We start from the raw sequence: 13,906 nt of genomic DNA on the forward strand, positions 1-13,906 counted from the left end.
TCATGGGACCATGTGGAGATACCAGTTCTGAACTAAAGAAGACGCACTACAGTGGAGCCGCCTGTGAAGCTCCTGGCTGCCTTCCATCCCGGGGCCTTGAGGATCTGGAGGCACAGCCAGCAGGTGGTGGAGTCCTTCAGGACAGGACAGAGAAGCCCACGTGAAGATGGGTGGTGGCTGGACACCCTGGCTCTTCCACCAGGGACAAAGATGCTGGTGCCTGACTGACTATCTGACCGTGGGTATATCAAGGCTCAAGTCTTTGCCACTGAGGGGGCCAGAGGCGGGTGTGAGTGGTGGTGGGGAGGCTGCTGCCAACTCAGATGCCACCAGAGTTCTAGTGACTGAAGGCGAGGGACACAGAATATCCGGACTTGGGAAGATTTTGGAGGAAAAACGCACAGTCCGTTGCTGGACGCGGCGGTTACTCATTTCTGCTCGGTGCTCATTTTACAAAGCCATCGCTCATGACAGGTGCAGACTTCCCCTGTGGCCCAGTGAGTGGTCAGATCAATGGGGCCCCATCAGCTCGGTGAGGGAACTGCTGGGGTCTCAAAAATGGATAACCCCAAATTCCAAGTACCAGTTTCTTCCTCAGTTATTTACAAGGAACCCGATGTGATACATAGAACCTAATTCATAACGCCTTTTTAACGCCATTATAATGCAATATTCATAATATTCCCTTCTAGTCTCAGCAGATGACAAGTTGCCACTATTGAATTCCCATTAATATGAGTTATGGGTATAATATATTTTGCTCAATATCATCTCCTCAGCCTAATATTGTGGAAGAATAAAACTTACACGCTCAGCATATTTCTGGGTTTTTGTTGTTGTTGTTGTTGTTTTGAGATAGAGTCTTGCTCTGTTGCCCAGGCTGGAGCACAATGGCACTATCTTGGCTCACGGCAACCTCCGCCTCCTGGGTTCAAGCAATTCTCCTGCCTCAGCCTCCCAAGCAGCTGAGAGTACAGGTGCCCACCACCACGCCCAGCTAATTTTTACTAGAGACGGGGTTTCACTGTTGGTCAGGCTGGTCTCCAACTCCTGACCTCAGGTGATCCACCTGCCTCGGCCTCCCAAGGTGCTGGGACTACAGGCATGAGCCACCGCGCCCAGTCCTCTCAGCATATTTACAATGGAAGAGGCGATGGTGACGCGGTATAGCTGAGGCTTCACTTTCAGCCCAGCTCTTGGGGGTGCGAGAGGAATTGACCACAAACATGCCCCTCCATGGCTCCGGCGTCCACCAGGGACTCTATCTGCCACGCTCTGAGCAACTGGCTGGGTGGAGGTTCCTGCACCGGGTGGAGTGGGCAGGTTCCGGAGCTCCGGTGGGTGAGCTGCTGGGGCCTGCATCTTTTCCCCTCTCTCTCTCCTCCTCTGTCACTTTCTTCTCAGGATCAGACTCATCTTCAAAGCAGGGGCTGTTTCTGCCCTGAGGCAGGCCTGTGTCTCCACATTACCGGCAGCATCATAAAGAGGCCGTGAACCCGGTTCTGGGGCTCTGTGACCCTGGACATGATACCACCTCCCGAGGTTATTTAATGAGGACAGTTATGGCCCCAACCTCATGCAATTGTGAGAGTGGAGAGGTTCACAGGCAAAAACACTTGCAGCAGTGGCTGGCTCCCAGTGAGCACTCAGTAAATGTCAGTGATGGTGACAATGACAATGATGATGCTGGCGGCAACCCCAAGGACACATCTCAGGTCCTGGCTGGCTGGCAGCCCAGACTTGCTTCTTAGAAAGGTTGCTGAGTACACAGGGTTAAAGCGCACACTTGTGCCAGGTGCATATTTCAAGCCCAGAGCTGGGCTCTGGTGGGCTTGATGCTAGTGAGACATATAACCTGCCTCTGAATACGCATAGCTGACGCCTCACCTTCGGCCCCGCTTTCTGGGGTGCTAGAGAAATGGACCACAAAGATGCTCCTCCACAGCTCTGGTGTCCACCATAACTCTCTTTCTTAAGGGCCTGCCCACTGTGCTTGGCAGTAACCCTGTGGCCGGGTAGCTCTGAGCCTGCAGAGCTGCTGCTGTTGGGGGAGGAGCAAATAGGAGAGTGGAGAGCCCTTCTACCCAGATCAGGTTACCTGGTGAGTCCTGATGGGGATCCTCAGTCATGCCAATCCCACATTTTCCCAGGAACCTTCCCTGGGGGCTGGGCCACCCTCCCGCCCATTCCTCAAAAGCCCTTCCTCATATTCAGTCAAGCACACGCTGGTCTGCATGAAGACCCGTCATCTGATGGGCTTCCATTCTGCTCCCTGTGACCGACACCCTATTTCTCTTCATCAAGGAAATGGCGTGGTGCATCAGCTGTCCCTGAATTTATGCTCAGACATTGCTTCTCTCTTCCCATGGTGGGTATTCATTCATTCATTATTCTTTAGGTTTGAGTTTTCTTTTTTTCACTGTAGCAAAATGTGCTAACATAAAATTTGCCATTTTCCCCATTTTCAAGCATACAGTTTAGTGGCATTCACTGCAGTCGCAGTGCCATGTGACTGTCACCACTATTTCCAAAGCTTTTGCATCATCCCAAACAGAAACTCTACCCGTTAAGCAAAAACTCCCTGTCCCTTCCCTCCACACTAGCCCCTGGTAACCTCTAATCTACCTTTTGTCTCCACGAACCAGGGCATTTATTTTAATAAAGCGCTTTCACCCAGCTGTTTCACTTAGACCCCACAACAGCCCGGTGAGGTGGACATTCTTGTGCACAGCTTATAGATATGGAAACAGTCTCAGAGAGCTTCAGCGTTGCACCTTAAAGTCACTCAGTCGGTCAAGTATGAACATGGGTCCTGACTGCCACCTCCTGACCCCAGCCTAGGGTGCTTTTCATCACTCTGAGCAGCCTCCTCAAATAGGGTCTCTCCTTCCCCAACCCAGGAAAGATCTCATGGAAACAGGGCTTGAGACGAAAGCCATAACCACAGTGACCTTTTCCTTCTTCTCTCTCCTCCTCCAAAGTGGTGCTGAGCTCACAGGGAAGACAGCGGCAAATTGTGGCTGCCCTGCCCCCGACATACACAAACGTCCTGCCAATGATTCTGCTGTACCTCCCATTCCCAGCCCAGGTTCAAATCCACCAAGAACGACTGAGGGACCAGCGAGAGGCAGCTGCTTTCCTGAGCTTGGATATATTCAAGGCCTGCCCAGCAACACCTGCGGACGGTCTTGATGGCTGTGACTGCCCTTCTGCGACGGAACTGGGCCATCGCCTCTGAAAGCGGGGCCTGGAGCGCAAACACTGGCCATGCACTATGTCTTGGGGGCAAAACAAGAAACCCTCAGAAAGAAAGAGAGGCCAGAGCTCTAAGGCCCAAGCATCCTGCACGTGAGTGCTATCTGTACCACCCTACCTGGCTGTTAAGGAAAAAAGGTCGCCTGATCAGACAAAAGGAAGAGGACTGCAGCTGGCTGTCTATGAGGTCTGGGGCTCGACCATGCAATCCTTGTGCCTTTTGGTCCTGACATTTGTTGGTTGTTTCAAACCGTTATGAGCAAAACTGTTCCTGTGGGGAGTGTGTGGTTGCACCTTCAGGTGGTGTCGCCAGCACTGGGGAAGGATGTGCCTTGAACCTGTATGCATCCAGCTGCTCATCCAACCAGTTTCACCAGGGTTGTCCTGGGCTGGGCCTACCCAGAGCAGCTCTAGGTGATGAATCCCACTCTGCTGAGTGATCTGGGGCAAGTTTCTTAGTCTTTCTCATGTCTGAAGTGGTGCTAATAATAATTACTCGGAGAGTTATAATGAGGATTAAAAAAGTTCACATTGGTAAAGTACTTACAACAGTGCCTGCAATAAAGTAATTACTAGATGAGTGCCTTAAATAAAATAAATAAATGCAAAAAGCTGCAGAGGATTACAAGAAAGTCAGAGTAAAATCTTGAGAAGATGCAAATATTTGAAGGAAAGGGTTGTGATACTGTGACTCCAAATGCTCTACGAGAGATGGGAAGGGCACAGTAACTACAGCAAAAGCCCCGATGATGTAAAATCTGCGCCCCCAACACAGCTTTATCATCCGGGCTCAGGCCCCAACTATGAACCCATGAGGGCTTCATGCTAGCTCACCACGGGGTTACGTCTTCATCATCCTCATCATGGCACCCACAGAAATTACTGTTTTTGGAGGCTGCTCCACTATCTTCTCTCAGTTAGTAGGCAAGTTGAGATGATGTCAAAGGATTCGACTTCCCTAACTCAACAATAGTGGTTAAATACATTAATAAATATTCATGTACATTAATCCATTCATTCTGACCTCCAACACATACTGAGAGCCTCTATAGACTGGGCATCATGAGCCGCTGATTTTTACAGAGTTCGCTGCCTCATAAGGAGACAAATAAATAAATGGGTAAGCTTCACATAATATTGAGGTATTATAATAGGAACGTAAACAAAAGTGTTATAGGAACAAGAGAAATAATAGCAAAAAATGTTTCCCCATCATAGGGGGTGGTAACCTTTAGGTTCTCAGTTGTAGGGTGAACTTTTTCTGGGCAGGAAAGAGAGGAAATGACAATGCTAGGAAGACGGAGTGGCAGGTGCAAAGGCCCTGGGGCATGAGAGATCTTCCTATGTTTGGGAATTTCAGGGTGGCTAAAGTGGGTGGTGGGGTGATGCTCTCCAGTGACCTCCTGGCTCACGTACCAGTGTGTTAGTGGATTTCCCTCAGACAGAAACACAGACCCACTGACACATAGGAGTGTGGCGATAGTAAGCTGTGTCCTGGTATTGACATTCAGGGAAGCAACAGATAGCAGCAACCCTGTATGCAGCAGCGAGTGCTGGGATGAATGAGTAATAGGAGAGGGTACTCACGAAGGTCACTGCAGCTGCTTTTAGCAAACCAACACGCCTGGTGAGGTCTAGGAGAGAGAGGAGGCACCCACGGCTGTCGCTTGGGAGCCGTCTGTGCAATGGAGGCGGTTGTTTTTTATTTCTTTTTCACACAACTAGAAAATGTATTGGCTCACACAACAAGAAGCCCAGAGCAACCAGGGCTCTGGTTTGGTACATCTGGAACTCTCTTGTTTTCTCCTCATGTGAGAACTCTCTTGTATATCTGGAACTCTCCTGTTTTCTCCTCATGTTTTCTCCTCTTGCTTTCTCTCTGCTCATGTGCTGGCTTCATCCTCAGGCTTGTAGCAGGAAGGTTACAACAGTTCAAGGCACCATATTCCAGTCATGACAATGTCTGGAGGGCGAAGGATGACTTTTTTTCTTGTGACTCTTCCTTAAAAGCAAGGAAACCTTTTCCAGAAACCCCAGGCGGGATTATCCTCATATTCTATTCCAGAACTGCCTCACATGACCCTTTCCTAAACTAACGACGGGGAGGGGAAGCGCCATCACCATGCCTGGCCAGAATCATATTCTCACCAGGGGCTGGGATTCACTTTTCTTTGAGCATACGAGGTGGTGGATACCTAAGCAGAATGGGGGTTCCACTGGGAAGGGAGAAGGAGAGAAAATGAATGTCGGACAAATGGGCAGCAATGCCCATTACAGACCACGAGGTCACTTTGTCAGGCCTGGCTCATTCTCCAGCTCTGCCTGCAGCTGGCACAACCAACTCACCAGGTAGGCTCAGCCCATGCCCCCATTCCTACCTCCATCCCCTGCCACCCTCCAGCCTGAGGGCCACTTCTAACCTGAACTAGGGATACTTTAAGTAGTAGGTGAAGAATCTGGGTCGTGTTCACCATCAGTCTGGCCCTCGACTGGGTGTGTTTTCGTAAAGAGGCTGTCCTATACTGAGTCCCTTTGTCGTGCCAGAGAAGTCTCCTGAGGGCAGCCTCAAGGCCAGTGCTGTTCTAGAATTGCAAAGATAATCACAGAGACACCAGAGCCATGGCCCAGGGCTGGCCCGAATGCTGGGAGAGCTGGGCAGATCCACTCTGGACAAAGGAGAGAAGCGTCACACTGGGAGGACCTGACCTCATGGCCAGTGGGAAGAGAACGAGTTCAGGATGCTCCGGATGGATCTGGCCATCCATGAAGCTGGACTCAAAGGTTTGTCCTTTCTGCCCCAGGTGACTCTCGGTCATTCAAATCCATGTTTTTAAAATAAAGCAATCAAATCTGAAAGCATGAGCCACCGGGATACCCCAACAGGATCCCCCCATTCCCTACCCTAGCCGACTGCCTTAGACAAGGGGGGCCCAGGTGGGTTTTGAGTCTCCACCCCTCCAGGTGTGAAAAAAAATAAGAACGTGGAATGTGAGTGACTTTCTCTATCCATCCACAGCTCCATCTGGGCCGGGCAAGAGCCCTACCTGCTGGCAGCCTGGGGTTGCGGGGCCAGGGGGAAACTGTGTGGCCCTCTAAGGGCAAAGGAAGGCAGGAGTGGAGGACAGAGAACCACAAACCTAACCTTGACACTTGAGCCTTGGGGAGCAGGTCTAGCAAGGGTGGCCCCGTGGGTGGCTGAGGGGTGTTTTCTTAAGGGACTGCAGGGAACAGCAGCCAACAATTTAAGTCAAGGGACAGAGGTGCGGACAACTGGCCTTCTGCTATTGAGACGTGCACCTCGCACCATTCCCCAGCTCCCGGGACTCCTTTTTACAGTTCCAGAAGGGTACAAAGTATTCACCCACCTTTTCCGGGAAGCAGAGGAGGGGAAGCTGGGCATGCAGAATTTTGCTGCCATCAATAGGAAAGGCGTGTGACAGCAGTCTCTGAGTGCATACAGATGCCTGGCCCACTCACTCTGCTCAATTCTCAGGGCTCTTTATTTACCAGAGGAAAATGAGGTTTCTTGCCTACGGGTTCTAGAGAGGCAGATTCACAATGCAAATTAATATGCCACGACTAGTTGAGACTGCAGCCAGAGCAGTACACGGAATTCTCCTAAACCTTCCTTTTAGGGCAACAAACGGAGTGTTGAAACTGATTGGTAATCCATTAAGTTACATCAGCTCTTCTCTGCAGAGACTTCCACAATGCCTCTTCCCCATGGCATTGCACTTTTGGAAGTCTCAGGCCAGTCTGGCTGGCTGTACCATGAAAGTAAGAAGAACAGGGATAGGGTCAGTCTGGGTTTGGAGGACATTCCCTCAATGAAATTAAACTAACTGTGTAGGGGCTGATGGTAGATAAATGATACTGAGATGCATTAAGCTCTCCTTTTTAAGTTTATTTCCCCAAGTTATTTTTAGCATTACAGACAGTTCCTAGTTAACAAATGGGTTGGGTTCTGAAAGTTCATTTGTAATTTGGCTGTTTAGATTTTAGAACATACTTTCCCTATAAAAAAACAATGTTATAAATGGTGATGAGACTCCCAGGCTAGTTCTCCAAAGCCTATTTAACCCATAATGTAGCTAAAATACTGTCCTTCCTCAAGGGAAAAAAATTGTTTAATTGCAACATGAGTAATTAAACAAAACAGAGAAAACCATTAGAACTGAATAAGAAGTAGATTTATGTTCATCTTGAGTGATGCTCTTTGCAGAAAACCTAATTTAATTTAAGAAGAGGTCCTTCTAAGGGCTTTTGGGGAACTGCACAGGATTTATCCTATTAGGAGAAACAGGCACTGGGCTATCCGAATCTGTGGTTAATGAATACTGCATCATGCAACAGGCTCCCTTTCCTGATTTCAGACTCATCAGGAAGTCTCCCTACCAGAATTTGTTTTCCCAAGTAGATTTTCACAGGGAGAAAGCCTCTGGTCAAAGTCCATGAAGGTGGCCTCCTTGGGGTGATTTTTAAATTCCAAATCAATAGGTTAGCATCTATCTGTCCTTGTGCATGTCCTGGGGACAGCAGTGTTCCAGTCCCACCAACCCGGGAGCAGCGACAGGATCAAGCATTGGCACTTCTGAACTTAGAAGCCAAGGTCAGTGTACCTGCGAGGTCCCCTGAGAGCCAACCGGACAGTCCATTCCCTAGCAGCATAATCCTTGCCGCGTGTCTTCTTTTCAACCTCATTAGCCAGTTCTTTGAGTAGATAGATGTGCGTGGGTCCTAAGTGTCCCACATCTATATCAGGCCATATGAGAGAGTAATCCTTTCTGCCTGAGGCATGCCAGCCTTGGCCAGAACTGAAGGGTGAATGACTGTGCCTAAACAAACATGCTGGGAACACTCCGTGGGTAGATTGCAAAAATGATCACAATTCTTTCCAACCTTAGATGCCTGTCCCTTTGCAATGTGGTGTTGCGGTATCTCCCATCAAGAAGCGGGGTCTCTTTGCCCACTCCTTGAATCTGGCTTGGCCATGCCTCCTGCTTTGGCCAATGGGATTTTAGCAAACATGCCCCAGGAAGAGGTTGGAAAAACATCTGTGCATTAACCTTGCTCTCTTGCTGCTCTTGGTCCCCTGAGACCACCGTGTGAATGAGCCTGAGATAGCTGGATGGAGGATGACAGGCCACAAAGGACTGAGGCACCTTGGCCAACAGTTGGCCAATCACAGGTGTGTGAGACCATCCCTGATCACCCAGCCACTAGCCAATCTACAGCAGACCACAGATAAATGAGACAGCCCAGCAGAGATCAGCTGAGCCAGCCCAGACCAGTATTGACCAGTCAAACCACAGAACTGTTATGGCTTTAAAACACCAGGTTTTGGGGGTATTATCAAGCAGCAAAAGCTAACTTACACACACAACTGGCTCCAGTCAATGCAGTCTTTGGATATCTTTATTTTGGAATCCATGTATGGACCTTTTTTGCCCAGACTAAGGCTTGTCTCTTACAAATGTGGCAAAATACATCTTCTTCCCTCTTTTTGCCTCCTTAATCAGAAATTTAAGTTCGGACCACTCAGCCCAAACTGCAGGCTTTGAAATGGGTGCTTTGGAAATCATGACATTTCAATTTTGTACACACTTTGTGACTGACAGGTAGGTTTTAAGTCAATGAATACATGATCAAACTGTAACTGCAACTTAAGGTACAGGCAAAATCCATTAGCTCAGTACTAAAGTGCACAGGTTGTGTTATCTCACAATGCATTATTGTTCCCTGATAATTTATCACAAGGCAAATCACAACTCTTGTTCATGGAGAAAGCAACAGTCTTTGGATAAAATCACTTGCAGTCTGGAAATTCATGGCGAAAGGGGCTTGAATGATTCTCCTAACTGAGCCCACTCGGCAAGGCAGCCTTCGATTTTCAATGTGAATACAAGAGGCATGAGAGTTCTGTGCACAAGCATCCTCTCTTCATTCATGGGCCCCAGAAGCACACAACAGGAGGGGCTGCCACATTGGCCCTGCGGTCACTCACATGATCCCCACAGAAATCCCAGATCCTCTCCCTCAAGGGGAGCATTCCTCCAGAGAAGCTGGAGTGCATGGGGAAGATATCGTCCCAGCGTTGTCTCTATGATGACACATATCCACCCTGACAGCCCTAAATGCTCATAAATGTCAAAACCCGGGTGTTTGAGTGTTGATGATGAAGCCCGCAGATTTCACGGCCCCTTTCGGTTCTCCTCGGGCCTCCGACACAGGCGAAGTCCCTCTGCTTCCCAGCTAGATTTATTTTCAAGGGCTTAGCTCTGAGGGACGATGGGAATGTTTCAGCATGAGTGCTCCTGACCACAAGGAAAAAAAGCCCCCAGTACATTTCACAAAGACATCAGCCAGGATTCTGCAGAGTCCATTCTTTCACGAACAAAATTGCATTTTATGAAGCCGTCCCTTTTCTGTTTCATCTGTCAAGCAGGTTTTCTGAGAATAATTTAAATTTCATGCAGCAGCGACTGTGGGGCATTGGGGCTTCCCTTCGGGCCCACAAACAGGTCTGGCAGTGGAGTCACAGTTCTGCTTCTCGGGAGCACCCTGCCCCTGCGGTCCAGACCATCTACAGACCAGACACACAGTGGTGGGCCAGGGACGGGATGCCATGCCGGTTTCTCAGCGTGACCTCGTGCCGCATCAGACAGGGGATGGGGACAGGCCAATGCATCTTTCTTCAGCCTCCCAGCACCAACCACCAGCAGGGGACAGGTTTCCCCGCAAATGTATGGATAACTGGGTAGACCCAGTCAATGGTTTAACTTTCTAAAATTAACTTTTATCAAGTGCTTACCACCTGGTAGGTAGTGTTTTAAGCTTTTCTATGCATATTAATTTAACCAGCTCTCACATCATCCCCATGAGGAGGATACTGATTATTCCCAATTCTTAGAGACAAAGCAACAGGTTCAGAGACATACTCAGCTTCTAAGTGGTGGAGCTAGGATTCAGTCCCAGTACTGTCAGACTCAAAAGCTTGAAGCTCTCAGCAGTGGTGAAATGCTGAGTCGACGTAACCTTTGGCTTAAATTTTCTCACCTATACCACAGAGGTAAATGTGCCCACTTTCTGGCCTGAAATCTCTTGCTTGCTATCAGCTGGGTGGATGAGCGGATGGAAAAGTTACCATAACAATGCTGCAATCATGGTTACCATGGTGAATGCATTCTGCCAGGCAGCCTGGAGTGGGAAGAGGAGCTGGCCCAGGCTGGTTCTGATTCTAACTCACTGGGTGACCTCGGCAGGCCACATTTTCTTTGGGCCTCACTACTGTGACCTGTAGAATGAGGGGCTGGAGGACGTGGTCACTCTGCTCCTCTTAGGCTCTTGGAACTTGTGACCTGGGGAGGCCATTGATTGGTCTGAGCCATGAGTGTGTGTTGGGGGGCTAGGGTGAGTCCACCAGACCCTCCTTGCACTTCAGCAGCCCAGGAGTCTGCTTGTCCAACTGGCCTTTCTTCAAGACACGCGAGGAATCTTTAGGCCACAGACAAATGAAGAAGTAGAAAAATCAATTCAGGCCTGAAGTAGCAGTGATGGAAAGAATTGTCATCACCTCATCAGCCAGTCGCTGGGAGCACAGCCAGCCTCCCCACCCAGAGAGCCTGGCAGAAGCCGGCCCCTGCCTGGGAAGGTGACCAGGCCCACAGGGCTGGGTGGGGAGGGTGATGGCATGGGATGCCTCAGCCCCCAGGGCACGTGATGTTCACCCTGCGCCCTGCCCAGCCAAGAGGGGACACTAAGGCCTGACAGTACTGACACTAGTCCCCCAGTCACCTTCCTCAGGGACAGTTGCTGCGTTTCCAAGTGTGGCTCTGGCCCGCATGTGGCTCTAGACCTTTCACCCAGGAAACCCGGTGGATACATTCCAGCAGCTGTCCCCACACTCTGGCAAGCTGGGACGCAGCTCTGCTCCTGGCTTCCACCCGGCCGACCTCGCCCACCCACCCCACCATCCCCTGGAGTGCGGTTTCAGCTCTGTTTCCACAATAGGCTTTCCTTAGAGGAAAGGGCCCCAGAGTTGAATAAAAGCTTTAAACTCCCTTCCCTCGGTCACCTGGCTGTATCAGTCTCAGTCTGGAGTTCACTAGATGGCCTCTTCCCCGCAGCTCCCTCCTGCCTACAGAGCATCTGGAATCCCAGCCAAGGAGTAGGTTTGAGATGCCCTTTCCTTTCCTTGCTTTCTTGGGGCCTGGCTGCTGTGTCTTTTCTGAAGACCTGCCTTTTCCTCTTGGTAAGGTTAGAAATGAACACCTTTCAGGCTGGGCATGGTGGCTCACGTGTATAATCCCAGCACTTTGGGAGGCCAAGGTGGGTGGATCACTTGAGGACAGGAGTTCAAGACCAGCCTGGACAACATGGTGAAACCCTGTCTCGACTGAAGACAAGAAAAAAAAAGGACATGAACACCTTTCCCTAAGGGGGTAGAGTCTCGTCCCATAGGCCTCACCTGGATGACAGTAACAACGGTGATAGGAAGAGGTCAGCACCGATACGGGTCTCGACTTACCACATGCCAGGTTCTGCTTGTTCTGAGCACTTTACACAGGTTTTAACCCACACAGTCCTCACAGCAACTCTGCTCGCAAGTACAATGACCTCTTCCCATTTTACAGAAGTGAGGCCCAGAGAGGTCAGGTAACCTGTCCAGGGTCACTCATATAGCAAGCGGTAGAATGGAATTCAAATCCAGGCAGTCTGTCTCCAAAGTCTGGCCCTATCCACTGCACTAAGCTTCCCCTGCCAATAACTTCAGGGGGAGAGACATTCTTGGGTCATTTGGTCACACTGTCCAGGCCACAGATTTGTTATACACAAGGAGCCGTGAGCTCCCCGAGGACAAGAGCCAGCCAGCCCTGGCCTGCTCAGTAAAGACCCACATTGTTGACCAGGGAAACTGCAAATACCTGGGCCTGGGCCTGCCCATGAATTGATGTGGTCTTGGCACGGGGTCAAATACATAGGCTAGAGGACAGGCCTCTGGGCGGGCAGGAGCCAGGCTAGAACGGCAGGAAGGCACTGTGGCCCAAATGTGCCAGGGGTGCCTGGGAAGCCAGTACTGCTGTCCTCCCTCCCCCAACCCAGTGCTCCTGGGCGTCAAGGGACCGGGGCGTATTCTGGGGAATCAAACAAGCCCCTGCAGGAAAGAGGCTGGGCTGGAGGCAGAATTCAGTTCCTCTGTTGTGACATGCCAAGGAGCGGGCTGTCCTCACAGGCATGAACTTTCGGCCCCTCTCCCCTTCCTGGCCACCCTGCCCAGTCCCTGCCCCAGCTGTTGTTTTCTGTCTGTGGCTGGGTTCCTTTCCTCTCATGTGGCTGTGGTTTGGGGTCAGGCCAGTCAAGGATGGTGACTATCAAACCACTCTGGAGCAAAGGGGGAGCTCTGTGGACAGGACAGCCCTGGAGGGGAGCCCCAGCACCGAGCCCCTCCACTTCATCCCCCAGAGCAGCCCGACACCATCCCAAAAAACACATGCATCCTTAAAAGGACAGACGTCTTCAAGAGGGCCTCCGGGCCCAGCCTCTCTCTCCCACCTGGAGCCCCGAGCAGTCGGTTCCAGTGGCTGCCATTCTCCATATGGCCAACAGCTGGCCCTGCAGAGCACCTGCCAGATGTGGCCAGCAGGGCTAGCGGCTGGCCCTACTGGGCAGAGGTCACCGAGTCAGACCAGCGCTTGGGCTGGCGCCCAGGGGAGGAATGTGTTTGGCTGGCCTGGGGGCAGCATGCCCAAATAATCCTCCATCTCCTCTCCCCTGTCCAACATTCTTTCCCTCCCCGCCTCAGTGGGGTAGTGTTTTCATAACAGGAAAATAAAATCAATAAGGCACTGCAGCAAGATGTCAGTGCGCTCCGAGCCAGCCTCCAATAGCTCCATTGTCTCGGCCTCCACCAGGCTCTGCGGCCAGCAGCACTCACAGTTATTAATGGGAAGCAGGGCTGAAAGGGAGTTTTGAAAACCAGGAGACAAAGGCGCAGCACACCTGGAGTGCGGCTTTCCAGTGCCACAGCCACCTCACAATGGCCAGGCTGGGGCTCCCCGCCTTTAACTTCTCTGGCAACTTTTCTGAAAGCAGGAAAAGAAAAGCCTAGACACACCCACATGTGCACACACACATGCACGCACACATACACATCCTTGCACATACACGAGCGTACGTGCACACTGCCCCAAGGGGGCTCCTGGGAGGCGGCTCTGAATGGCCAGCAGAGGCAAAGGCAGCCTGCATAGCCCCTGCTCGCTGAGGAAGCAGGATAGGGACCAATGGGCTTCCTGCCACAGCCATGGCCAGGGGCCCGTCCCTCCAGGACTCAGGCTGCCTGAGGGGCTCTGAGCAGCCAGCACGACTGGGGACCAGCTCAGCCCAAGGCCAAGCAAGAGCCGTGGCAACACTGTTTTCCACATTCCGTTCAGCAACACAGGCTGGCCTCTGTTGCCATTCCCGAGGCTGGAGCCGCCTCTTCTAAAAGAAATGGGAATGACCTGGAGCTGACATCCCTGAGGTCAGCTGTGGGGATAAGTCCTGGGTCCTCTGCAGAAAGGTCCCACAGCCTTGGACCAGCAGCCTTGGACCAGCCCTTAGAAGGCCCACTGAGCCCTTGCTGTGCCTCAGTGTCCTCAACTGTAAGGCAGGG

General features: G+C 51.0%; 1 protein-coding gene across 3 annotated transcripts in view; it reads right to left on the reverse strand.

Moving 5' to 3' along the window:
* Positions 1-13,906, reverse strand: part of KLHL29 (kelch like family member 29) — a 327,580-nt gene that overhangs the window by 134,383 nt on the left and 179,291 nt on the right. The window lies entirely within an intron of this gene.

The sequence above is a fragment of the Macaca mulatta genome, chromosome 13, assembly GCF_049350105.2.
Source record: "Macaca mulatta isolate MMU2019108-1 chromosome 13, T2T-MMU8v2.0, whole genome shotgun sequence".
NCBI lineage: Eukaryota > Metazoa > Chordata > Mammalia > Primates > Cercopithecidae > Macaca > Macaca mulatta.